The sequence below is a fragment of the Gorilla gorilla genome, chromosome 1 (genome assembly GCF_029281585.2).
Source record: "Gorilla gorilla gorilla isolate KB3781 chromosome 1, NHGRI_mGorGor1-v2.1_pri, whole genome shotgun sequence".
Classification (NCBI taxonomy): domain Eukaryota; kingdom Metazoa; phylum Chordata; class Mammalia; order Primates; family Hominidae; genus Gorilla; species Gorilla gorilla.
Window position 1 is genome coordinate 230,083,227 of NC_073224.2, and position 26,002 is coordinate 230,109,228.

Consider the following 26,002-nt stretch of genomic DNA (forward strand, 5'->3'; position numbering starts at 1 on the left):
GCAGTTACCCAAAGAGGGGAGAAAAAAAGGATGACATTTGCCTTTTCCCTGGCTTTGAAATGCAACTGGCAGCAAATTGTTTGAAGTCCTGTTTAGAGAAGAAACTGTAATAGCCTTCATACTGAAAAGAGGAGGAAAATGCCATTATACACGGATCACGGTAGCAGTGACCTCAGCAGAGAAGGCAAACGAGCTGGCTGCAAGTTGGAGGTTTGGCCAGCATGCCAGGAACGGAAATAAAAGGTTTATGTGCCAGAGACGAGTGGCAAGAGCTGGGTGCTCGATCCCAAGAGATACCAAGGAAAGACAAGTAGTTCAATTCCTTAACATGATGTCTTTCAACAGCTCCTTGACTGCTCCTTCTTCCAGTATCCCCTGGTTTTATATTTTCAATATTCCTCTAATTTCCCTGCACTGTTAAAGAGGAAGCAGAGAACACCCAGGCTTCGTGTTGTAAAATTAATGAAGGTGTCAAGCTGTTGAGTTAAATCACTCTAAAGGAATGTAATGACTCAGTGTCCAAGATGCTCCCTGAGAGAACTGTGAGCTCACACAGTGACAGTGGCGGGTGACTCCAACACTAAAAATATGTGGCACACAGTCCCCAGCACCTCCCTAATGATACCACTGCCTCTATTTCCTAGTCTCTTTCTCTCCACCACTGGTTGAATTTCATGCTTTCTGAAAGGTATTTCTCCTAACCTCCAGTAGCTTCAGATGCTCAGCAGATGAAACCCTGCTTCAGCTTCCACTTCTTTTGAAGTTCAGCCAGATGGAGATTGGTGAAGCTCTCTAGTCATGCACTATTGAACTGCGGGATTAGGAAGGAGACGAAGAAAGGTTGTGTCATGGATAATGGCAACCTCAAACATTAAGGCATCACTGGGGGTCAGCTACTGAATAGGTGACCACCAGCTGGTGCAAGGCAGGATCCCCCTCAAGGGCTTAGGGCCATCTGCCCTAAGGGCAAGAAGATGGGCTCCTGAATTCCAAGGAAGATAAGCTCTGGACCAAAAAATTATGTGTACCATCAGCCCACACTCTGCACAAAACTAAAACCTTCAAGGAGTCTTTAAAAGGCACTTCTAGGCCAAGCACAGCGGCTCACGCTTGTAATCCCAACACTTTGGGAGGCCGAGGCGAGTGGCTCAGTTGAGGCCAGGAGTTTGAGAAGAGCCTGGCCAACATGGCGAAACCCCATCTCTACTAAAAAAATTCAAAAAATTAGCCAGGTGTGGTGGTGCATAGTCTCAGCTACTAGGGTGGCTGAGGCACGAGAATTACTTGAACCTGGGAGGCAGAGGTTGCAATGAACCAAGATTGCACCACTGCACTCCAGCCTGGGTGACAGAGTGAGACTCTGTCTTGGAAACAAACAAACAAAAAAATAAATAAATAAAAGGCAATTCTACCAAACACCCCATAAGAAAATTAGAGAATGACCTAATGCTAAAAAATAAATTTGAATACCAAAAAGAACTACTCATAGCCTAGAATGAGTTCAAATTTAGAAACAAATTTTCTCTCTTTTTTTTTTTTTTTTTTTTTGAGACAGAGTCTCGCTCTGTCACCAGGCTGGAGTGCAGTGGCGCGATCTCGGCTCACTGCAAACTCCACCTCCTGGGTTCAAGCAATTCTTGTGCCTCAGCCTCCCGAGTAGCTGGGACTATAGGCACATGCCACCATACCCAGCTAATTTTTGTATTTTTAGTAGAGACAGGGTTTCACCATGTTGGCAAGGATGGTCTCAATCTCCTGATCTCGTGATCTGCCAGTTTCAGCCTCCCAAAGTGTGGGATTACAGGTGTGAGCCACCATGCCTGGCCCACAAATTTTCTTTTTTTTTTTTTTTTTTTTTTGAGACAGAGTCTCGCTGTATCGCCCAGGCTGGAGTAAAGTGGTACAATCTTGGCACTGCAACCTCTGCCTCCTGGGTTCAAGCGATTCTCCTGTCTCAGCCTCCTGAGTAGCTGGGACTACAGGCACATGCCACCACGCTTGGCTAATTTTTCTATTTTTAGTAGAGACAAGGTTTCACCATGTTGGCCAGGCGGGTCTCGAACTCCTAACCTCAAGTGATCTGCCCGCCTCAGCCTCCGAAAGTGCTGGGATTTACAGGTGTGGGCCACCGCACCCAGCCTAAGAATTTTCTTTAGACCCACCAGAAAACAGAAGAAAGTCAACAATCAAGATCTGCTACTAACGGGATGCCACCAAGTCCTAGATCCTGCTACAGGCTGAGCATCCCTAATCTGACAATCCAAAATCCAAAATGCTCCAAAATCCAGAACTTTTTGAGTGCCAACATGACAGTCAAAGGTCATGCTCAAAGGAAATGCTCACTGGAGCATTTCGGATTTGGGATTTTCAGATTTGAGATGCTCAACCAGTAAGTATTATGTACATATTCCAAAATCTGAAAAAATCCAAAATCCAACACTTTTGGTCCCAAGCATTTGGGATCAAGAATACTCAACCTGTATTACCTTTGATTCTTTTATGGCCTAAACAAAAAAACTAAAGTATGGGTTCCAAAAGTGTAATTCATAATGCAGTCAACTGGCAGACTTAAAAATCTTCAAATTGCACTTTGGGAGGCCAAGGTGGGCCGATGACCTGAGATCAGGAGTTTGAGACCAGCCTGACCAACATGGTGAAACCCCGTCTGTAATAAAAATACAAAACTTAGCTGGGCGTGGTGGTTCACACTTGTAATCCCAGTTACTTGGGAAGCTAAGGCAGGAGAATCACTTGAACCCAGGAGGTGGAGGCTGCAGCGAGCTATCACGCCACTGCACTCCAGCCTGAGCAACAGAGCACAACTCTGTCTCAAAAAAAAAAAAAAAAAAAAATCAGCCGGGCGCAGTGGCTCACGCCTGTAATCCCAGCACTTTGGGAGGCTGACGCGGGCGGATCACGAGGTCAGGAGATCGAGACCATCCTGGCTAACACGATGAAACCCCATCTCTACTAAAAATACAAAAAATTAGCCGGGTGTGGCAGCACACACCTATAGTCCCAGCTACTAGGGAGGCCAAGGTAGGAGAATCGCTTGAACCTGGGAGACAGAGGTTGCAGTGAGCCAAGATCACGCCACTGCACTCCAGCCTGGAAGACACAATGAGACTCTGTCTCAAAAAAAAAAAAAAACATCAGCCAGGCGCAGTGGCTCACGCCTGCAATCTCAACACTTTAGGGGGCCAAGGCGGGCAGATCACAAGGTCAAGAGTTCGAGATCAGCCTGGCCAATTTAGTGAAACCCCATCTATACTAAAAATACAAAAATTAGCCGGGTGTGGTGGCATGTGCCTGCAGTCCCAGCTACTCGGGAAGCTGAAATGAGAGAATCGCTTGAACCCAGGAGGCAGAGGTTGCAGTGAGCTGAGACCACGCCATTGCACTCCAGCCTGGGTGACAGAGTGACACTCCATTCTGAAGAAAAAAAAATCTTCAAATTGACAATAGAATGACAAGGATTGGAAACTTACTATTCAAACAGTCATATACAATCAGCTACTGTCAGAGGAAAGTCACCTTCCTCACCAAGCACACCAGCCCCAGAGAGTGGCCAGAAATGGGCTCTCCACAGGGACAAGTTGGTGGTCAGGTTCCATTTTCTAAAAAAGCGGTATCTAACACAGGTCACACCCTTGTAGACGACTTCACAAGTAACATATCAACACAAAGTGTGAAACACAGGAAAGCAATACAAGCTATACCGCTGACGCAGATGAGGAAAATGTCATTTTTTTTTTTTACACATCTTCCAGAGGTAATGACATAAAGGCTGTGAAACTGATTATCACAGCCATCATCAGATTTGTACCCACAGACTGTCTTTAGTATCAAGGTACAAGTTTGGAAGAGAAACTGAATCAAGAGACATCAGTCCAGTTGCCTTCTCTGATAAACCCCAATTAAGAAATTTTCAGCTCAGTGAGGAAATCCATCGCATACAAGAACCCAAAGGTAGTCCTCATGGCTTTGAACCATTCAGCAACCTTTCACTAAATACCATAAACATCCCTATTATTAGCCAGCACAGCTACCAATAAACAAACACACACTTTAAAAAATAAATGATCCGGCCGGGCATGGTGGCCCACGCCTATAATTCAGCACTTTGGGAGGCTGAGGCAGGAGGATGGCTGGAGGCCAAGAGTTCGGGACCAGCCTGGGCAACATAGTGAGACTCCATTGTTTCAAAAAAAAAATTGTTTTTTTTAAATAGCTTGGCGTAGTGGCGCTCCAGCTACTTGGGGAGCTAGGTGGGAGGATGGCTTGAGCTCAGGAGTTTGAGGTTACACTGAGCTATGATTGTGCCGCTTCACTCTAGCCTGGGTGACAGAGTGAGACCCCGTCTCCAAAAATCAATCAATCAATCAATCAATCGATAAAACAAATGATTCCACAAAGGCCTACTGAGCACCAGAGCCATCTTGGCCAAGAGTCACTGTGTCCTACTAATAATGGGAAGATGAAAAGGAGGGTCTTTATGCCCTATATCTGATGCTTTTCCCCATCTTGGTCATCTAGGAGAAGCCAGATGAGCATGTAATTTACTTATGAATAACACAAAATTTACACAATTCTCATCATTAAGCAAATCAGTTTATTGAGCATCTTCCTCCTTTAAATCAATGGTAACCCCTTTCAAATTCTTCCCAGCTCTGTCTGAGAAACAGAGAAGTTCACTTTTTGTTATCTGAAGGATTATGAACTACCATCTTGCTTTGTAACCTTCTTGGTTCTTCACATACTGTTCATAAGGTAAGATACCTGGAAATTACAAAAATCCCTAAATTTCCTCAATTTTGCACAAGCTTCCTGAAACATCCCTCATCCTTTTCTGCTCACTGTCCTTTCTCTCTCTCTTCTTGCCTGTTTAAACACATGGACATGGAGTTATTAACTTTTACAGGAAAACCAAATAAAATAAAATAATGTTGAAGCAAAAACGCAGTGATGTCAGGCTGCAGCTAGCACCATTTATCTGTGGGAATCTGATTAGCGCTCGAGTGGCAGAGCTACCTGGAAAAGTGCTCACAATCAAATAAAAAAATGATACCAAAACATTAACCTGATGGCTAAAAACTCCACATTTAAACAGTTAAAGTAATAAAGGAGCTTTTATTGAGTATTTTTTATATTTCATTATGCCCCAAATTGACGAGGACTCCCGGATACATTTTCTAGACTTTTGGTTCCTCAAATCAAATGCTCTCTTGGACTTTTTTTTTTTTTTTTTTTAACTAAAAGGAAACAGCATTTCTTGTAAGTTTGAATGAAAGGATTAAAGCTTCTCCTAGAATATCGATAACAGTCTTGAGTGCAAACACAGCCAAACGCTGCCACAAACAGAAGCCTTTTTTTGGTTTATGTACTTTAATTCTGAACTTGCTGATAAGCCAGCAGAGAATTTTCCTACAAGATTTTTTTTTTTTACCTTACACAAATACTGTAATGAACCTGGCCTCTTATGTCCCCACTCAGTGCCTCAGATTCCTTCATTGCTATAAAATAAGGGGTTAAACAGATGACCTTCAGGACCCCCTACCTGTGCCATTTTATAATTTCTAAGTTGATTCCATGAGGCAGCCGCTGATACCTGGGCCAGAGATATGGGCTTAGGTCAAGGACAAGACCCAGTCTTTCCAGATTTCATCTCTCCAAGCTGACATCCAATTCAAAAAAAGGAGAAAACCAACAGAGAAGGAGGAGACAGGGAATAGCAGAAGAAATCAGGGCAGCCAAAAAAGATATTACAAATTCCATATATTTTATACGCTGCGAAGCTTTACTCACGCTACTTACTATTTATTTTATATACAAGCTTAGTTATCTGGTATCCAAATCATAGAAGATAAAAGCTGCAAATAAGAACAGAGGAAGGAGCCAGCTAGTACAGAAACACCGAACAAAGATGTGACAGCAAAAAAAAGCCCAACAGCAAATGTCAAGAGAGAAACATCCATGAAAAGCAAACAAAAAAATTCAAAAAGCTTATTAGTCTGGGGTCATTTAGAATCGGTGGAGTCATTTCAAGTAGGGGCAAATATACAACATATCTATATTTCAACAGGTTTTGAAAACACAGCTATGCTTATAACACCATATAAACACGTTCATCTAAAATGACAATACTGAGTCATCACGATTAAATTGTATTCCAGATATTCAGCTTAATAAAGCAAGAAAGTATGTAATCCATTTTACATAATTCCCAGCCAAAAGTTTTAAAGTGTTTCGTTTTGTTCTGCTTTCAAATGGCTCCTGATGACCATCCAGAAAACGTGGCTATCCAGAATGCCTCATTCTAGGAGGTGCCAGAGATGGTGGTTTTCCTGAATTGAACAAGAACAGCTTTGATTCATGTTAGATTAAGAAGCAGGAAGCCAGAGATTAAATAATGAATAGTTACTGAGCATTCACGGGTCCTCACGGTACACCGGCCACTTGTAAAGTCAAAATAGAAGCAGGAAAGATGCTGTTTTTGCTGTAGCAATCTAAGATGAGGAAACAAGCCAAAAGAGATCTTGAGCCATCTGGTCCCACCCATGACCTAGGGACTCCCCTCTTCAACAACCCTGACAAATGATCAGGAAGCCTCCTCTTGAATGCTCATAATGAGCAGGGAAACTACTCCCTTAAGAGACTGTCAGCTCATTTTCAGGAGTGCCTCTTTAAACTGAGTTGAAATCTACTTTCCTGAACCTCCTATCCATTGGTCCTCGTTCTCTGTCTGGCAACAATATTAATTGATCCACTTTTTGAAACAATGCTGGGTGAGGAATCAGGATAGACTGCTGTCACTGGCTATCTTTTCTATAAAAGCATTTATTTCCCTTACTCTGCTTAGTAACTAAAGATGAACACTGGCCTCACTGTGTAACAGTTTCATAAATTCTGCTCTTTCGTTTGGTAAGAGCAGCCTTGCCCTTTCTGGGAGAGCCAAGGCTACACCTGTAATGTCAGAATGCATTAGCAATAATAAAGGCCACAGTAATGCAAGAGCCGACTTCATGAACACGTCATTCCAGAATGGCTAAATTCAATCAAATATGGCAGCGCTTCCTACAACGCTACGATCACTGGGGCCAGTGTGTGTGACGTGGGCCCACTTACTGGAAGCTGTTGGAAAGAGAAAGTGAGCACTCTGCTTTAAGACTAATAGACAGGGTTTTTACCAGCCCACAAGTGGTTCAGCATCCTTCTTTCCCAGGAATTACCTAGAAATTCATTTAACATCTAAAGACTACAAATGAAACTTCAGAAGGTTAAAAGTATATAATGAGAAGGGGCCAAGGGGATGGTATTCACTCAACCTCACCTTAAATATGTATGATTCTTAGGAGGAAAAAAGTCAACACCCATAAGGTGGTAATCAAAAAGCAAAGCCAAAGATGAGCCAGGTTTAATTCTAACTCAGTTCACCAACTTCTTCAGTAACTTTCAGAGCTACTTACCTTTCCTGTTCCTGCTTCCTCATCTGTAAAATGGAACTAATACTGCTTAGAGACTCACAAAGTGTTGTAAGGAATAATTAGTTAGCATTTATGTAACACTTTTCATCTTCAAAGTAGGATTACAGACTATAAAGTAGAGTAGATGTGGCTTGAAAAATCTTTTTAAAACCTAAAATAAAGCATGAAAGCAAATTCAGAGAAGTAAACTCAGCTGACATCATCTTAGAGCAGCCAGATAGCTCTGCCTCCACAGGCACCCCCACCTGCCCTAGTCAGTATTTGCATGTGGAGACAAAGGTATAAGAATATTTTATTAGGGAAAATGGGAGGAGATAGAAAGAAGAGAAAAAGGAGAAAGAGAAGGTTAGAGAAAAGGAATGGGAGAAAGTATAAAAGGGAGAAAAGATAAGAGAGAAAAAGAAAAGAAAAGGAGAGAATAGAAAACAGCAAGAAATAAAGGGAGAAAAGACAAATCTTATCCACTAGAAGAAAAACAAAAACAGGAAGAGAGGAAGAAAAAGATAAATGGAAAAGAAAACTTCTTTAAGGGGATATTTTTCCTGTTTCCAAAGAAAAAAGAAGATTAAAAAGTAAAAGGAAAGTTTAAAATGTTTAAAAAAAAAAAAAGACAACAACAAAGAGCAGAGGATAGAAAAAGAGAAGATAAAGCTTTCAAGAGTATGTCTGGAAACCAGAAAGCTGGAAGAGAAATCATTAGCAAGTCCATAGTGCGTCTACAGTGATACTGTGTGGATCAATTCATTTAACGCTGCCCTGTACATTTACAGAAAAGTACCTCTGATATAATAAAGGCTCATAAACACGCAGAAATTGGGTTAGACCCGTTTCGAATTCCTGCCAAACAATGGTTCAGAAAAATGAAGCTCTATTTTAATTAGCTGGATTCACGAGTGATTTGATAACAGCAGATGCTGTCTGGATGCTTTCAGCTTGATGGGCTCCACATACATGAACTTAGAGTGGTTTTGATGCAATTAGGTGTTTCTTTCTGCTCCAACATGCCAGGCCTAAGGACCTGAGCCTACGTGTAGCCCCTACATGTTGCTAAATTTATCTGTATGTTAATATTCAAATCATGAAGATGAGAAGGGTGGCCACCATAAGGGAAGTAGAAAAGTAGTTTTCAGGGCCGGCCATGGTGGTTCATGACTGTAATCCAGCACTCTGGGAGGCCAAGGTGGGAGGATCACTTGAGGCCAAGAGTTTGAGACCAGCCTAGACAACACAGTGAAATCCTGTCTCTTCAAAAAATTTAAAAATTAGCTGGGCATGTTGGCATATGCCTGTGGTCCTAGCTACTTGGGAGGCTGGGGCAGGAGGATCGCTTGAGCTCAGAAGGTTGAGGCTGCAGTGACCTATGACCGCACCACTGCACTCCAGCCTGGGGTGACAGAGTGAGACCCTGTCTCTAGTTAAAAAACCAAAAAAAAAAAAAGAAGAAGAAGAAGGCCAGGCACAACAGCTCATGCCCGTAATCCCAGCACTGTGGGAGACTGAAGTGAGAGGATCGCCTGAGCCCAGGAATTTGAGACCCAGCCTGGGCAACAAAGTGAGACCCCGTCACTACCAAAACATATTATTTATTTAATTTATTTTTATTTCACTCTCACCACTTCTGTTCAACAACAACAACAAAAATTTCAAATGAGCTGGGTGTGGTGGCACACATCTATGGTCCCAGCTACATGGAGGTCGAGGCGGGAGGATCACTTCGGCCCAAAGGTCAAGGCTGCAGTAAGCCGTGTTTGCACACTGCACTCCAGCCTGAGCAGCACAGCAAGTCCCTGTCTCCAAAAACAAAGAAAAGTAGTTTTTAAAAGTCACTAGTAAGTAGAAATGAATATTCTCACAATGAATTCTTCTTTCCACCAGGGAAAGAAAAGTTAGGTAGCTGAGAGAAAGCCACACAGGGCAGTGTCTCTGTAGAAATATTTAATGCCAAAGCTGAAACACAACAGGCTGCGCATTTCCAATTTTGCAAGTCCAGCACAGTGTTACACCGAAGGAAGAGTGCACCTAATGCACAGCCTGACCTGGGAAGTGGCCTTCAAAATGTTTTTTGTAATCAGGCATCCTATTATAACCCAGCGCACCATTCCCTGAGACAGGCGGTGGTATTCCGGATCACAACCCTGAAAGTCCGAGTCTTTTCACCAGGTGCTTTCAAGCCAGGCACCTTACTGCCCCCGCTCTCCCTCTTAAGCTCTCTCTCTTCCAAAGAGCATTCTGTTTGCTTTTCCCAAAGCACTCCCTGCCCTCTGCTATGGCCACTTAGTGCGGCACCACCCACACGCACAGAGCTGCTAAAGGACTGCATAAAGCCAGAGCAGCTTCCAGCACAGGGCACGCCTAATAGGAGGGCCTGATCTGTTAATTATCTGTCAGTTTGTCACGGCTGGGCTGAGGAGGGGAGAATGATGAAAAGGGGGGTGTTGGGGGGAGGCCCTCTACTCGGTGGTGTGCTACACTTCCTGAAATTCTGAATTCCGCTTTTGAAATCATTCACCCCCTGTTGGACAATGTGTAGTATACAGGGTGAAGAAGAGAGGATGAGAGTTTGGCTCGACTCCTTTTGACAGAAGTGGGGGCCTCTCCAACTCCACCACTACCACGACAAGCACACGGCAAGAAACACACTCCCTCACTTTCTCTCCAAGAGGACAAAACGGACATAACGACCTTCACACCATCTCTCCCCTTCACCGGCACTAACAAGCTGAGCACTGTAAATCAAGGGTGAAATCCTTGTGCCAGGAAGGGAAGGAGAAGCATCTCTTCTGTAAAGAGCCCAAAGATGCTTCGGAATCAGCATTTCGGGCAAGGGCTGGGAACGCAGGAAGCACCATGCAGGCAACTGAAGGAAAAATATATATTTATTACATATAGCAGGCCTCCTTCTTCAAAAGTTATTTATTTCACAAAACCACTCTGCTAAATAGAGATTTCAATCTAATTGGAATTGGAATTTGCATATTGTAAATGCACCAAGTGAGAGTCTTGGACACTTGTGTTCTATTCTACAGTGTAAGTGTTCACCCGTGGATTTCCCAATATATACACTACAAGAATGTAAGAAAAGAGCACAGAGAACTGGCCTTTATATTTTATTTTTTCAGCCCTTCACAGAGGGTCCAGTCTGTGAAATGGGATGACGCTCTCAATATCCCCAAGGAGACAAAACCACTGAGGCAGAGAGGAGGTTCCCCCTGGCATCAGGTTTGCCATCAGCCATGTGTAGCTGTTCAGTCTTGCAGGTCTGTGGAGCACCCCTGCCCACCACCCGGGGGAGGCAGGGAGTAGACCTCTATTCATCTAACCCTTAACCCTCCCCATCCCATCTACATGTCAAATTAGCCATGCTTAATTAACAGAGATGCAAATAGTCAAGGACCGAAATAAAGGTTTTTGACAAGAAGCAAAGAGGGATACTTTTTTTTAAGGAGAGGAGAGCGAAAAAGCACCCAAAACAAAAGGTCAACCTACAAATAACTGAGGAAATGAGAGAGAAAAGGCACAGGTCAGGACTTCCCATAAAGGTCTGAAATTTTCTGTTTGTAACTCAGGGTTCACATGGAAAAGTAATGCATGACAGAGGAAGAGACACTTCTGGGGAAGTCAAGTTGGGACAAAGGTTCTAGAGTCCACCATTTGCCTGGGACTTACTTCCCTAGACTGCATTCAAATTGGGCTTCTGCTCCCTGCTCCCCTCACTCATTTCAAGAAAGAAATTATTTAATTTTTTTCAAATACTGAATCCCTAAGGCCCAAAAATGTGCCATTTCCTCAAAAACTAAGCATCTTCTAGTTCACAGCAACTCCTTTCTGCCCCCCATGTACTCTGACAATGCTAGCCTCTCGGTCACAGGGTGTAACCTTCATTTAAAAAAAAAAAAAAATCACAGGTTCTGCTTCCCATTTAGAAAAAAAAAAAGGGAACAAAATGGAAAGAAAGAATAAATATGAATTTGGAGGGGAATTCTGCCAAAACCTGAACCTCCAAAATCTGGTTCAGCCACATTCTTGCCCACAACCAGTACTTCTCGGTGCCTCCCTACATTTTTCAAAATGCAGCTGCACAACCTCTTAAAATTCAGATTTCTAGCACCTATAATTACAGGCCTCTCAAGCCAGGCTCCTTTAATTAATGAGCCTGACTCCTCTCTCTTCAAAGGAAGTCTGCATACAGGCTATATCAGAGGGTGAACCGACCCGATCAGTGCCTATCTGATCACTGCCTGATGCAGCCAGCACTCTGCCCCCAATAGGAGAGGGAGTTGCCCCTCACCCCCACCTCCACTGCCCAGTTGAACACATCTCAATCTGGCACAAGCCAATTGTGCAGTTAAGGCCATCAAACAGTTCTTGGAACTTAAGGGAAGAGAAAGCAGCTTTTCTGGGTGTGACCAGCAAAATCCAAAGAGAATTCGATTCTCCCTGGTTCACTTGCTCCTCTGACCTCACTTCTTCCTACTGCTGGGATGAAATGCAGAGTGCAGGCTGAAGACAGTCACTGGTCAAGGCTGGACAAGCAACAGAGGGAGCAGGCTTGGGCTCTGAAAACTGGAAAAGAAAAGAACAAACCGAGGTCTGACCGTCATCCCAAGGCTGAACTAAAACTGCAAAGAAAGGCTCTGCCATCTTAAAACAAAACAGGTGGAGAAGGGCTTGTGAGGCACGGCTGTTGCTCTCCAGGTCTAGAGAAGAATCTGAGCACATCCCAAGGACATCCCATGACCTCGGGATCACTCACCAGGCTGTCCTCACCCATTCTCCAAACTACTTTCTTTCTAAACCAATACCTGACGACCAGTTTTTAAAGTACTGGTTTTCCTTCTGGCTGTTCTGGGGCAGCTCAGCCTAATCTGTTTGTATCTGCTTCAGATGCCAAGTCAACCCATAGCTATTCTCCTGCAAGTAGCTAGAAGCTGGTTTGTACCCATGTTAGCTGGGAGACCAGACTGTCCTTGGCCACAACAAAGACTAGAAAGGGTTGCAAACAAAGTCACAGATGCCAGCACAGACGAGGCTTGGGTCAAATCAAGACAATCCCAGGTAAAGTTTCAGGCAGGAGATTTGAGATCCTGTAAAAGACTCCCACGGACCTGGCAATAACGAAAACAGGTTTGGTTCAGTCACCACCATCTGATAACTGTTTCTCAAGGTCCCATGGCAAACCTAGCGGGTCCCACAGCAAACCCAGTGGGACAACATTTGCATTACTGACCAAACAGACACACTCTTCTACAAAGAGAGACAAAGTTCTCAGAATATGTACTCAGTAACACACTTTCTACAGTTCTTCTAGTTTCTCATCTGTGATTTGGACTATAAAACAGGGCTGGGGAACAACCAGAGAACAGCATTAGCATTAATAAATGAAAACTTAAGACACATAGGCCTGGCTTCTTAGTTCTGCCCAGGGTATTTCACAGTGCAGATGTCAAAAATTGAATTAGATCATTCGGTATTCTGCCAGAAAAGGAGTTTCCAGTGACTTTCTGCTATTGCAAATACAATTTTGGAAGAAAGGGGAAAAAACAGAAACATCAGTCTATCCAATGGTTAAACCCTCAAATCAAAGCAAGGTATGATCACAGACCACTGAGTCTAACTCCATGGCACCTGTCTTGTTTCCTGGCATGGCTACCTGCCATCATTATGCCCAACACACAGAGGCTAATATAGGATATCGTTTCTGCTCTCCCATTAGATCCAGTCTTCAAATCTGTCAGCATGTCACAACCTGGATCCCCTGACCACAGCACACAGTGGAGTTCCAGGCTGAGACACGACAGGCTGATCACAAGGAGCAGCCACTTCCTTTTTCTCAATCACAAGCAGACAAGCAGCCGGAGCCGGGTGAAGGATTTTTTACTTTGGTTTGGGTTTTCAACCAAGACGTTCTCAAAGTTCATTGTTCTATGAAGTGGAAACATTTAGTTTTCTAACAAACAATTAGAAGCACAGGAGTAGAGAACATGAAACTGAGAACAAAGCTCAGGATACACAAAAATAAGAGGCTGGGAGGCAGCTGAGATCAGGAATGTCCAGGGATCCTCAGCCACACAAGCCAGCCAGGCACTCTCTTTCCAGGGTGTCTCAAGGGGAAATCACCCATCGATCCTGGGACACACGAGTTCTAGGACCAATCCCTTACCTCAGAACAGCCTCGGCCTCAAATTCCTGCTTGCGCTTTAATGTTTAAATTATTAAATGCATTAATGTATTTACATTATTCAAGTCTTATGTGCATTTTTCTAAGATAATTTATGTATAAGAGTTTGAATGTCCATGACTGTTAATGTCTACAACCCTTCCTGTTCATTATTGATTCTGGAAGAAAAAAAAAAAAAAAGTCAGAGTTTTAATGCCTTATTTTTAATGTATTAAGAGTCTGAATAAGTGCATTCTCTTTTTTCTTTTGTAATTTCATAATTTAAGTAGTGCATTTATTAAACTGACACAGTATGAATTGTGGTGAAGCCTGGCACAGATCCATGCTGCTGGAGAGCCCGCTGGAGGACGGAGCCCACTCTTCTGTGACCAGGCAGCAGCCTGGCTCTCCCTCCGCGCTCTCTTCCCACCTACACAGGGGCAGGCGGCAGGGGAGTGGCAAGCATTTGCCCAAGGAGATTTTTCAAGTTCTTGCCCAAATCAGCTCTCCTTGTTACCCAGGCTTTTAAGGGGGACAGTTTTCTGCACACAGAAGTTCTCATCTAGATGCACTGCAGGTGATAGCAGAACAGATCGCAATCAGTACACAATTTTCAAGAACAATAAAAATGCCAGAAGCTTGGTGTAGCAAAAACAAGCAAACAACTACTTTTTTAAAGGAATCTCCAAATGAGAGACAAACATCTCAAAGAGACAACACCTCCAACTCAAGCAGAAAAACTTCTTTCTTTTGAAATCCAGTGTCCCCAGCAGATAACCCCTCTTTCTCCTATAGCCAACAGAGCGACAGTGACACCCAATGGCCTATTAGTTCAATCCCAACTGAGCATTCCCCAATGGCTTTCCCTAGAGTTGCGTCTTAGGCCCAAAGTTCCTGTGTGAATGTGGAACCTTGAAAAAACTAAGGTATTAGCTACTCACCAAGAAGGTGAATCGCTAATAGACCAATTTCCTGCCAGGACATTGAACAAACACTGTATATTGTTACACACGTGCACAAACAACACAGTATAGCACACCTCACTATGGCATCTTTCTGGCGGGTGACGACCACGTGCGTACACAGGCGCACGCACATACACACACACAGATGCACAATACGTGGGCTGAGCAGCACCACACAAATCAACCTGAACTGGGAGAAAGGATGACAGAAGTTTCTCACTGCTGTTTTAGAAGGTGACTCTGCCGTTTCTAACACCATACACACACACACACACACACACACACACACACACACACACACACACAGAGGCATAGATTATTTTATACATTTTTTCCTTTTTTTCTATTTCCTTCTTTTCTTTCTTCTTTTTTTCTTTTTTGGCTACTCATTACCATTCTTTAACTGTTACAATTTATATCAGCATATAATGTTAAATAATTACAGGGAGCGGAGCTCACTCTAGTGAGGATATAAACGCGCTGTGGGAATCTACAGATTTAAACAAATAACACTCACAGCAGGGGGTGAGCGGATGAATTAGCATTAATATCCTGCCTGGGAGATCCCAGTGCACTGGTACTGCTTAAATACAGATCTTTTCTGTAACAGTCAATATGACAGCTCCCGGCAATACGGCCCCTTTCCCTTTCCCAGTCAATATAGCAGCCAGTGAAAATAGAAACGTCCCTATAGCAATCAATATAGCAGCCAGCTAAAATAAACCCTTCCCTTTTAAGGGCTATATAATAGTCAGCTAAATGGAAGAACTGGCACCCCTGCTGGATAGCTCAGCAGAGAAGCCAAGGAATGAGCAGGCCATGAGCACTAAATGATCCTTCTGTTCCTCAAAGAGGCCCTGCCCAGGGAAGGGGAAGATATCCTTAGGTAGAGAACCAAGAGGGAACCTGCAAGGGACACTTGGCTCCCAGGCCCTAGGAGTAATTACCCATGTCCTAAGCAGGCTATAGGGCCACCCCTCACTGCGGTTCAATTAAAACAGCCAGAAACTTTAGAATCCTTGTACAAGCTGTCAGCTGGAACAGGGGAACACACTGGTCTTTGGTGGGAACTGAGACCATGTTGACTCAAACCCCGCCACCATCCTGTTCCCACCTTAGCCTCAGAAGGGTAGAGTATTATGTGAATAGCCTGTGGTTTTCTGATTTCTAGCATCAGGGATAGCAGCTATGTTAGAATCAGACAACCAGCCAGGTGGGTGAAAAACAGCATTCTATGTGGAATCCTACCCCAGTGTATATACAGAACTCACTTTCAAAACTCACAGCCATCAATTTGTTAACTATTGTGAAAACACGCTATTTTCTCCCACTCACATCATAGAAAACACTCTCACACTCTCCTTCATTGGAGGCATACAGGAAAAAAAATTTATTCTAATATAAGTCAAAGGATGGCTCACCCTGAAGGCCAAAAGAGACTAAAGGCCTTTTATAAAAGAAGGAAAAGGGCCGGGCGCGGTGGCCTACGCCTGTAATCCCAGCATTCAGGGAGACCAAGGTGGGTGGATCACGAGGTCACAAGATCCAGACCATCCCAGCTAACACGATGAAACCTCATCTCTACTAAAAATACAAAAAATTAGCCGGGCGTGGTGGCACGCGCCTGTAGTCCCAGCTACTCAGGAGGCTGAGGCAGGAGAATCGCTTGAACCCGTGAGGCGGAGGTTGCAGTGAGCCGACATCACGCCACTGCACTCCAGCCTGGTGACAGAGCAAGACTCCATCATAAAAAATAAAAATCAAAAAAAAAAAAAAGAAGGAAAAGAACAGGGAGCATTTCATTTAAAAACGATCCTATGCATCTGAATATATTGTTCTTTTTCATTATAACTAGCTACTTCTAAAATTAGTTCAGTTGGATTTAAGGATTTGACAAATGTGGAATATAACCACCGACGCCAGTGCAGGTTTCCAACCAACACCCCTGAAGTTAATGCTGGGATTCTGCTATGCTTCAAAGCAGGCGAACATCAGGGATCCACCCCACCTTCATTAAAATTCCACAATCTGTCTGCCATCCTTTGGATGAATCCACAGAAGTCCCTGTTTCCCTGGCCAGGTGTTTCAACACCCAGCAATGCTCATGTCATCAATCAGGTGACTTAGTCAAGTGCCACAGTGTTGGGTATCAGAAAAAAAGATCCGGAAAGTCCTGGTCTGAGAGCTCTAGTCCTTAAAAATTTAGACTTGGGCCAGGCACGGTGGCTCACGTCTGTAATCTCAGCACTTTGGGAGGCCGAGGCGGGCAGATCACAAGGTCAGGAGATCGAGACCATCCTGGCTAACATGGTGAAACCCTGTCTCTACTAAAAATACCAAAATTAGCCGAGTGTGGGGGCAGGCGCCTGTAGTCCCAGTTATTCGGGAGGCTGAGGCAGGAGAATGGCATGAACCCGGGAGGCGGAGCGTGCAGTGAGCCAAGATTATGCCACTGCACTCCAGCCTGGGTGACAGAGCGAGACTCTGTCTCAAAAAATATATATATTTAGACTCAACACCCCACCTAAGCCATAAGACTGAGCAGAAATTCTAGTATGTGACACCTCTGGAGAGAAACAGGTTAACAAGATCAAGCCTCTCTTCTGGCAATACACATGTTGATGAGGTCCTGCAGTCCACAGAAGACTTGGAAGTCAAAGAGGTCACAGGTCCCAGAGACCACAGAAGTCAGAGGTCCCACGGGCCACAGAGGTCAGAGATCTCACAGGCCACAGAAGTCAGAGGTCTCACAGTCCATGGAATTCAGAGGTCCCCGGGTCCACAGAAGTCACAGTCCCACGGTCTATGGAAGTCAGAGGCCCCACAATCCACAGAAGTCATAAATTCTACAGTCCACAGAAGTCAGGAGTCCATAGTCCACAGATGTCAGGGGTCCCTCCATCTCTAGAAGTTATAGGTCCTACAGTTCACGGCAGACTTTCCTAGGAAAATTTAAACTCTGAAGTGCATGGCCATTTCCATTTCTAAACCCTACACAAAAATCTGAGGGGAGACACGCTCAATCAGATAGCATTAAAGCTGGAAAGAACGCACCATGATGTTAGCAAAACCACTTCAACTACTCATGCCATTAGAGTCATCAAAGGGGGGAGGCAGGAAGGAAGGGAGGGACAGAGAAAGAGACAGTAATGAAAGAGAAAATAAGTCTGAAAAGAAAGGAGAAAATAGAAATATAAAAGATTAGAAAAAACAGAGGAGATAACAAAATAAAAAAGACAAAAACCTCACTTTGGCATTTACAGTGTAAAGCTTTTAGGGCATTTTATGAAATGACAGTTGCAATAAAACAAATAGAATGGTGAGTCATCTGGGTTCCAACTTCTGAGTCAAAAGGGGCTGTTTCTAGACAAACCAGCAGCTCTGCTGCCTGCACATTTAACGATGCCTATCGGTGCACCACAGCTACGGAACAGGATGTGGAGAACGAGGAGGTGGGAGTGAGCATTGTCTTTACTGGTCCCAGTGTCATTGCAAATAAAGACTGTCAAGATTTAAACCATAATAATGGAAAGGCTATAAAGGTCTCAGTTATAATGTTTCCTCTGATGTTCCCTTTCATAAAATGGCCTCTTTATGTTGCCTACGTAGCAGTCATCCACTGAACATCGGCATATGTGTGGCCCAGTGGGAATGTTGCACCCTAAGTTCCTAGCAGGACGCCAGGCAGCAACTGTGCAATCCAACTCCTTGGCTCATCATCTCCATCGCACATAAGTGAGCACACACACTCACTCATTCCACAAATATGTATGAGTGCCTATTTTCTGCCAGGAGCTGAGCAATACGGTATATGCCCATCCCATACAGGGCTTAGCAAAGTGCCTAGGTGCCAAACACCCAGGAAACACACATGCAAAATATATACGGCCATACAACACAGGGACTCCTTTCCTACTTTGGCACCTAAAAGTCTTACATAAGTGCCTGGCAGCCTAGCAGGAAATGGGACTTTTCCTTCTCCATGCCAGAGCAAAGTAGATAAGCTGGAACACAAATCAGATAAATGCTCAAAAAGGGGGCTTAATATGGCGCCCACAAAGACTTGCCTTTACTTGGACACACCAGACAAAAATGCACAGAAACCTGCTGTTTCAACAGAATTATTTATCTGCAGCCTGCCATCTAACCATTCTAGGCACCAGGGAACCTCAAAGGAAAATAGAAACAAAACCTCTGCAAATTAATACTTTGTAGACATGCCAAGGAGGCATGAACTAAGAAAGACAACAGCAGCACGTGTAGGGATGAAATGAGGCTGAAACCTGTAAACCAGGGAGCCGTGTGATGCAATTAGAGATGCCAAAGTCCAAAATTAGGAAAGGACCGATCTAGTCAAGCCCAACTTGGTGGCAGGTAGAGAATAACTCACATTTCTAGGTGGGCAGCCTGTGCCAACCACAAACCATCCCTGGGCTGCCTTCCCTGCTGATCTATAATTGGTGGGTCAGTGATGGAGCTACCAATTATCTTGAGGCCCCCTGTATTTAGTTCACAGACAAAGGGAAGCGGGAGAGACCAGTTAGTAATGAGTAAGTAATGGCCACGAAAATACATTGTATTATACAAAGCTGCTTCGGCAGGAAAAGCCATTTGGAAAATAAAGCGTAAAAGAATAAAATAAGCTGGAGAAACTCAATTTTCTCCTCCCTTCCTCCCAAAGCCACACTTAGGATAAAATGAGGTTTGTGCAGGTTAATCCTTAAGAGGTAAGAAAAAAATGATTAAATACATTTAAAAAATCAATTGTACATTAAACCAAATCCAGGAACTGCAAAAACAAACACGGCGGCGTTCCTCCAGCCGGCATTAGCTCTGCCAGTCTGGTCAGTAGGGGATACCCCCACCTGATGGAGCCTGCTGAGGTCACAGAAGACAAGCAGAGAGGAAGGGGAGAGAACCAGGGCTGGGGAGTGGGATGGGACCACAGATCTGGAATTCACTGGAACTGAAGTTATTTCTAGATATTATAAAGAAATAAAATGCCTTACAAATGTGGCTCTGGGGACCAGGCTGAATTCTTCAAAAATCCAATAGAAATAATAATAATGAGAATCATTTGATAAACAGAAATTATAAACCACCTTACTGTCAAATGATGTGCCACTATTTCTCGTTATTTCTTCTGTTTATTAACAAATTCTATTAACTGCCATTTTTCAGACAACAGAGAGCTGGAGAGGTGAGGTTAAGAGGCATGCCTTTGCCGGGCACGGTGGCTCACGCCTGTAATCCCAACACTTTGGGAGGCCGAGGCAGGTGGATCACGAGGTCAGGAGATTGACACCATCCTGGCTGACATGGTGAAACCCCATCTCTACTAACAACAAAAAAAAAATTACAAAAAAATTAGCCGGATGTGGCAGCGGGCGCCTGTAGTCCCAGCTACTCGGGAGGCTGAGGCAGAAGAATGGCGTGAACCCAGGAGGCGGTGTTTGCAGTGAGCCGAGATCGCACCACTTCACTCTAGCCTGGGCGACAGAGTGAGACTCTGTCTCAAAAAAAAAAAAAAAAAGGAGGCATGCCTTTGTCTTTCAGGAATGCCACTCTCTGCAGTGGAGCTGGATGGAAACTCCCACCCTTCCCCAGTACCCTGGGATCTTCAGATGAAAGCCTGAAAGAATGCAAAGCCACAAGAAAGTGGCCCTAGGTCACCCGCTCCTCCCTCAGTAGAGTCAAGGCTGAGAATTCTTAGCTAATCCTAAATAAACCTCACATGGCTGAAATGTCACGGCCAATTTGCTTCCCCGTGTGGACTGCAACCATCTGGTTCTGCCTGCAACCCCCCTTTCTCCTCCTGGGCACCTGCCTCAGCCACACAGCTGGAAGATATGGCAGGCAGGAGCATTCAGAGGGCACAGTAGGAGGTGCACTTCTGGCGGGGAGGGAGCTGGGACTCACTCTGACAAGGCACAAGTTGCCCATATGTCACTCTTGGGCCCCCGAGTCTAAAAGTCTGGCACATCCAAGGCCGGGCGCAGCAGCTCACGCCTGTAACCCCAGCACTTTGGGAAGCCGAGGTCAGGAGATCAAGACCATCCTGGCTAACACAGTGAAACCCCATCTCTACTAAAAATACAAAAAAATTAGCCGGGCATGGTGGCAGGCGCCTGTAGTCCCAGCTACTCGGGAGGCTGAGGCAGGAGAATGGCATGAACCCGGGAGGCGGAGCTTGCAGACAGCCGAGATCGTGCCACTGTACTCCAGCCTGGGTGACAGAGCGAGACTCCATCTCAAAAAAAAACAAAAACAAAAAACAAAAAAATGGCACATCTGCAATGTTCCCCTTCATGTGTTTCTGAAATAAGTCATTTAGAATTGAAGAGAAACCTCTGTAAGACTAGTTTGGATAGGGGGAGGGAGTGGGGTTGGGGGGAAGTGCTGACAGGAAGAACAGGTAATCAACCATATGACAGTGGTATTCCCAACAGAATTAAAGACACGTGCCCATGGGGGAAAGTTTCAAAACCTCTAAACATTATTTGAGTGGGTTATCAATGTCTAGCTCTTGGCAACAAGTAAGATCTGACAGAAAGATTTTACTCTCTTAAAGACATCTCTATTCTCTTATCTTCAAAGCAGGTGAACTTTGCTGCCTTAACTCTGACAATGAGGAATTTGTGGATGTTGATAGAAACACAGATAAAGGATTTACCTGAGGGGGCAGAGAAAGTAGAAATAAAAGATCCTGGATATTGTATTTTCTTTACTTATGTGGATTCCAGTGACTCCCTGGAGACCTGCAGGCACCGCTTTAAGAGCTGGAGTCCAGAGCAAATTGCTCAATTGTCCAACCTTCTCTCTGCCAGCAAGAGACAGAACAACAAGCGGCTGCTGCCCCCTAGAAGCTACCAGGGACATAGCACCTTGCTATATAGACATCACATGAAAAGATCCTATTATCTCCTCTCCATCCCATAACCTGTCATTAGTGAGGTACATGGGTGCAGACGCCTCCTCTGAGCACAAGGAGGCACGCATCACCTGTGATAAATTAATAGGCGCCTTTTCAACAGCTAAGATGCACACAAAAGACTCCAACCACGGAGAGCACACTAAGGCAGCAGCCTCAGAAAGGAGGTACAGAATCACCAGGCAGCACTGAGCATCGGCTGCAGCTACGTTTGTGCAGCGGGCGCCCCGCACACACGCTAGTGTGCCTGACAGCGCAGTCCACGCCGCACCCATACTTGCTCTCCCCGTCTGCACAGGTTCAGCAGCATGGACACCAGCTTTCAATCCCAGTCCTGCCGCTTCTTAGCTGTAGGAACTTGAATGCTCTGGGCTCAGTCTCCTCACTGCAAAATGAGTAATTCTCACAAATTTGTTGGAATCAAACAAAGTAACCAAAATAAAGACACCAACAGCGAGGCCAGAATATTACAGAGTAGAAGCCCTCCTGGCCTATGTGATCGGAGCTAGTAATTGTTCGGTTAATCAAAAAATCAGTTAAAGCAGGGAATCAAAAATGGAACCTGCTCCACATACTGAAAACATTTTCTATTAACTGAAAACCTATAAACATTCAGTCACTGCTGATCTTTTGATGTAAAGCCAAACCCTTTGCTTTGAGTGTGGGCCCACAGACTGAAGTTCCCAGACGTCTTTCTTGCATAAACCCTACCCATAACACAGCCTCCACAATTTCTAAAGCGAAGTAAGAACTTCAAGACATCAGTAGAGCAATCAAAGTACAGAATCCTTCTAGATGTTTATGATCTTCCTCTAATGTTTAACTGTCATCTCGCTCACACCTAATTTGACAGCAATGTTTTTAGCAATTCACATTTAGCAAAGCATTTAACTTAGTTTTCATAAAACCCTCTTTTCACATTTCTTTTTATAGAACACATTATAGCCAGGCGTGGTGGCTCACGCCTGTAATCCCAGAACTTTGGGAGGCTGAGGCGGGCGGATCACCTGAGGTCGCGAGTTCAAGACCAGCCTGACCAACACAGAGAAACCTCGTCTCTAAAAATACAAAAAATTAGCCGGGCATGGCGGCGCATGTCTGTAATCCCAGCTACTCAGGAGGCTGAGACAGGAGAATCACTTGAACCTGGGAGGCAGAGGTTGCAGTGAGCGAGATCATGCCATTGCACTCCAGCCTGGGCAGCAACAAGAGCGAAACTCCATCTCAAAAAAACACACAAAAAAAGAACACATTATATTTGCAGAACCCTCTCTTCACACTCTTAGTTCACCTGTTGACATCATAGTTAATACAAGGACACAGGTTTAGGGACAAACTAGCTCCTGGGGTACAGATGAGTGTGGGAGAGACTGGCTGAGGACCTGCCTTGTTCAGAGCACCAAGAGCCTGCTGAGTATGTTCCATGGGGCCCAAACAGCAAGTTGGTCAGACAGGGATGTCAAATGCAAGCTCTTGACACATTTTAAAAAATATGTTCTTATTGATACCCCTGCTTTATTTCACAAAAGATTCTAAACGACTCTCAAAAGTACACATAAGCCTGTAATCCCAGCACTTTGGGAGGCTGAGGCGGGCAGATCACTTAAGGCCAGGAGTTCAAGACCAGCCTGGCCAACATGGCAAAACCCTGTCTTTACTAAAAATACAAAGATTAGCTGGGCATGGTGGCACACACCTGTGATCCCAGCTACTCAGGAAGCTGAGGCACAAGAATCACTTGAACCCGGGAGGCGGAGGTTGTAGTGAACCATGATCGTGCCACTGCACTCCAGCCTGGGCAACGGAGCAAGACTCCGTCTCAAAAAAAAAAAAAAAAAAATACACACAAGCTGGGCCGGGTGGCTCACATCTGTAATCTTGGCACTTTGGGAGGCTAAAGAGAAGGTTCACTTGAGCCCAGGAGACTGAGACCAGCCTGGCCAACACAGTGGGACCCTGTCTCTATAAAAATTTAAATACAATTTAAATAAAATAAAAATTTCAAAGTACACACAAGACAACAAGATACAGCAAAGGAAAAGTATGGTAAAGGGGGGAAAAAAAGATTTTGTTTTGTTTTTGAGACAGGTCTCGCTCTGTCACCCAGACTCACTGTAATCACAATCTCCTGGGTTGATGCAATCCTCCTGCCTCAGCCTCTAGAGTAGCTGGGACTACAGGCTCGAGCCACACGTCCCACTAATTTTTGTATTTTTTATAGAGATGGCACCTCGTCACGTTGCCCAGGCTGATCTCAAAACTCCTGGGCTCAAGCAATTCTCCTGCCTCAGCCTCCCAAGGTGCTGGGATTACAGGTGTGAGCCACCATACCTAGCCTAAAAGATGTTTAATACCTGTTCTTTATTCTCCTTCTCCATCAAAATCCACTGTCAGTAAATGCTAGTTAAATGAAACCATTTATAGAAATAATCATTGGCCAGGTATGGTGGCTCATGCCTGTAATTCCAACACTTTGGGAGGGAGGCCAAGGTGGGCAAATCACTTGAGGTCAGGAGTTTTGAGACCAGCCTGGCCAACATGTTGAAACTCCGTCTCTACTAAAAATACAAAAACTTAGCTCGGTGTGGTGGCGCACACCTGTAATCTCAGCTACTGAGGCGGAGGCAGGAGAACAGCTTGACCCTGGGAGGTGGAGGTTGCAGTGAGCCAAGATGGCACCACTGCACTCCAGCCTGGTTGACAGAGTGAAACAAAAAGAGGAGAGGGGAGGGGAGGGGAGGGAAGGAAAGAAGAGAAAAGGAAAAGGAAAGAAAGAAAAGAAAGAAGAAAGGAAAGGGAAAGGAAAGGAAAGGAAAAGGAAAAGGAAAAGGAAAAGGAATCAATCAACTTCTGTGCTTGATTGTCAGCAACTCCTTGCTACCATATGGCTGCAAAAAGTGGCCCTGGTCCTAAAGACCCACTTGCCATGGGCCTGGCTGGGCCAACACAGAGAGAAAGGCCTCTTGGCAGACACAGCTGGGTAAAGGGAATGATCGCTGACCCAGAGCACCGCCCCACACACTCTGCACACAAACAGGAGAGCTGTGCCCTCAGGGTCACTGTGAAGGCAAGAGGTCACAAAAGTGGCAGCATGTCTTCTTCCTGACAGGGGTAATTTATCCAGACTCCTGCTCCACTGGGGGCTATGAGTTAGTTCCTCTCTGCCTCTGACTGTCAAGGAGTGCCCCTGGATAGATTTACTTCAAGAATCACTCAGTGTCGGCCCCATCTCTAGACTGTTCAGACAAACTCATAATGGCAGAGAGAAGATTTGTGGAGCAACAAGCATAAATCTCGGTTATAACTACAAACCATAAAAGAAAGGAGAGCTGGGAGGGAAGAAGGAAGGGCGGTGAATACGTCCTTCTCCAAAGCACCACTTTATCTTCCTGCGGTTTCTCACAGCTCAGAAGTGGGACTAACTACAAGATCATATTTTTCGAGCCAAAAATCAGTCTGCATGGTTTGACAATGAGCTAAAATATTTTAAATTACAATTATCCTGGAAAATGGGCCGGGCACAGTGGCTCACACCTGTAATCCCAGCACTTTGGGAGGCCGAGGCGGGTGGATCATTTGAGGCCAAGAGTTTGAGACCAGCCTGGCCAACATGGCAAAACCCCATCTCTACTAAAAATTAAAAAATTAGCCAGGCATGGTAGTGGGCGCCTGTAATCCCAGCTACTCAAGAGGCTTAGGCATGAGAATCACTTGAACCCCCAAGGCAGAGGTTGCAGTGAGCTGAGATTGTGCCACTGTACTCCAGCCTGGGCAACAGAGCAAGCCTCTGTCTCAAAAAAAAGAAAAGAAAAGAAAAAAGAAAAAAGGTTATCCTGGAACATGTAGGGCACTTGGTTATCTTAACCAACACAACAGTCAACAGTTTTCAAACTGGGGGCTTTTAGATTTATCCTGAGTTTGCCCCATGGAATACCTATGCTTTAGATCACACTTAAAAAAACACTTTTACATGAAAATTCTTTGAAACTGATGACTGATTTTAATCAAAAGAAAAACATTTTAACAGAGGAAATTTTATTTCCTCTGTCCAAATAAAAGTTTTGTAGATCACGTCTTCAGCAATGGTAGGGCATGTAAAGGAGCTCTAAGATTAGCAAACTCAGGATAAATCTAAAAGCCCCCAGTTTGAAAACCGTTGACTGTTGTATTGGTTAAGATAACCAAGTGCCTACATGTTCCAGGATAATCTTTTTTCTTTTTTCTTTTCTTTTCTTTTCTTTTTTTTTTTTTTTTTTGAGACAGAGTCTTGCTCTGTTGCCCAGGCTGGAGTGCAGTGGCACAATCTCAGCTCACTCCAACCTCTGCTTCCGGGGTTCAAGTGATTCTCATGCCTAAGCCTCTAGGAGAAAAGGGAGGAAACAGAACTTTTCCTTCTGAAAGAATGATGCCAGGGATAAGATTAAAGACTGCATTCCAGGCAGGGCGTGGTGGCTCACACCTGTAA

The 26,002-nt window shown here is 44.5% G+C and overlaps 1 protein-coding gene across 6 annotated transcripts in view; it reads right to left on the reverse strand.

Annotated features, from left to right (window-relative positions):
• PEX14 (peroxisomal biogenesis factor 14) overlaps nt 1–26,002 on the reverse strand; it is a 159,970-nt gene that overhangs the window by 105,734 nt on the left and 28,234 nt on the right. The window contains exon 2 of one of the 6 annotated variants that reach the window (XM_055384161.2): nt 703–811. The exons of the other annotated variants lie outside the window; for them this stretch is intronic. The gene's annotated coding sequence lies outside the window, so the exon portion shown is untranslated. The remainder of the gene's footprint in view (nt 1–702; nt 812–26,002) is intronic. 6 annotated transcript variants of the gene reach the window in all.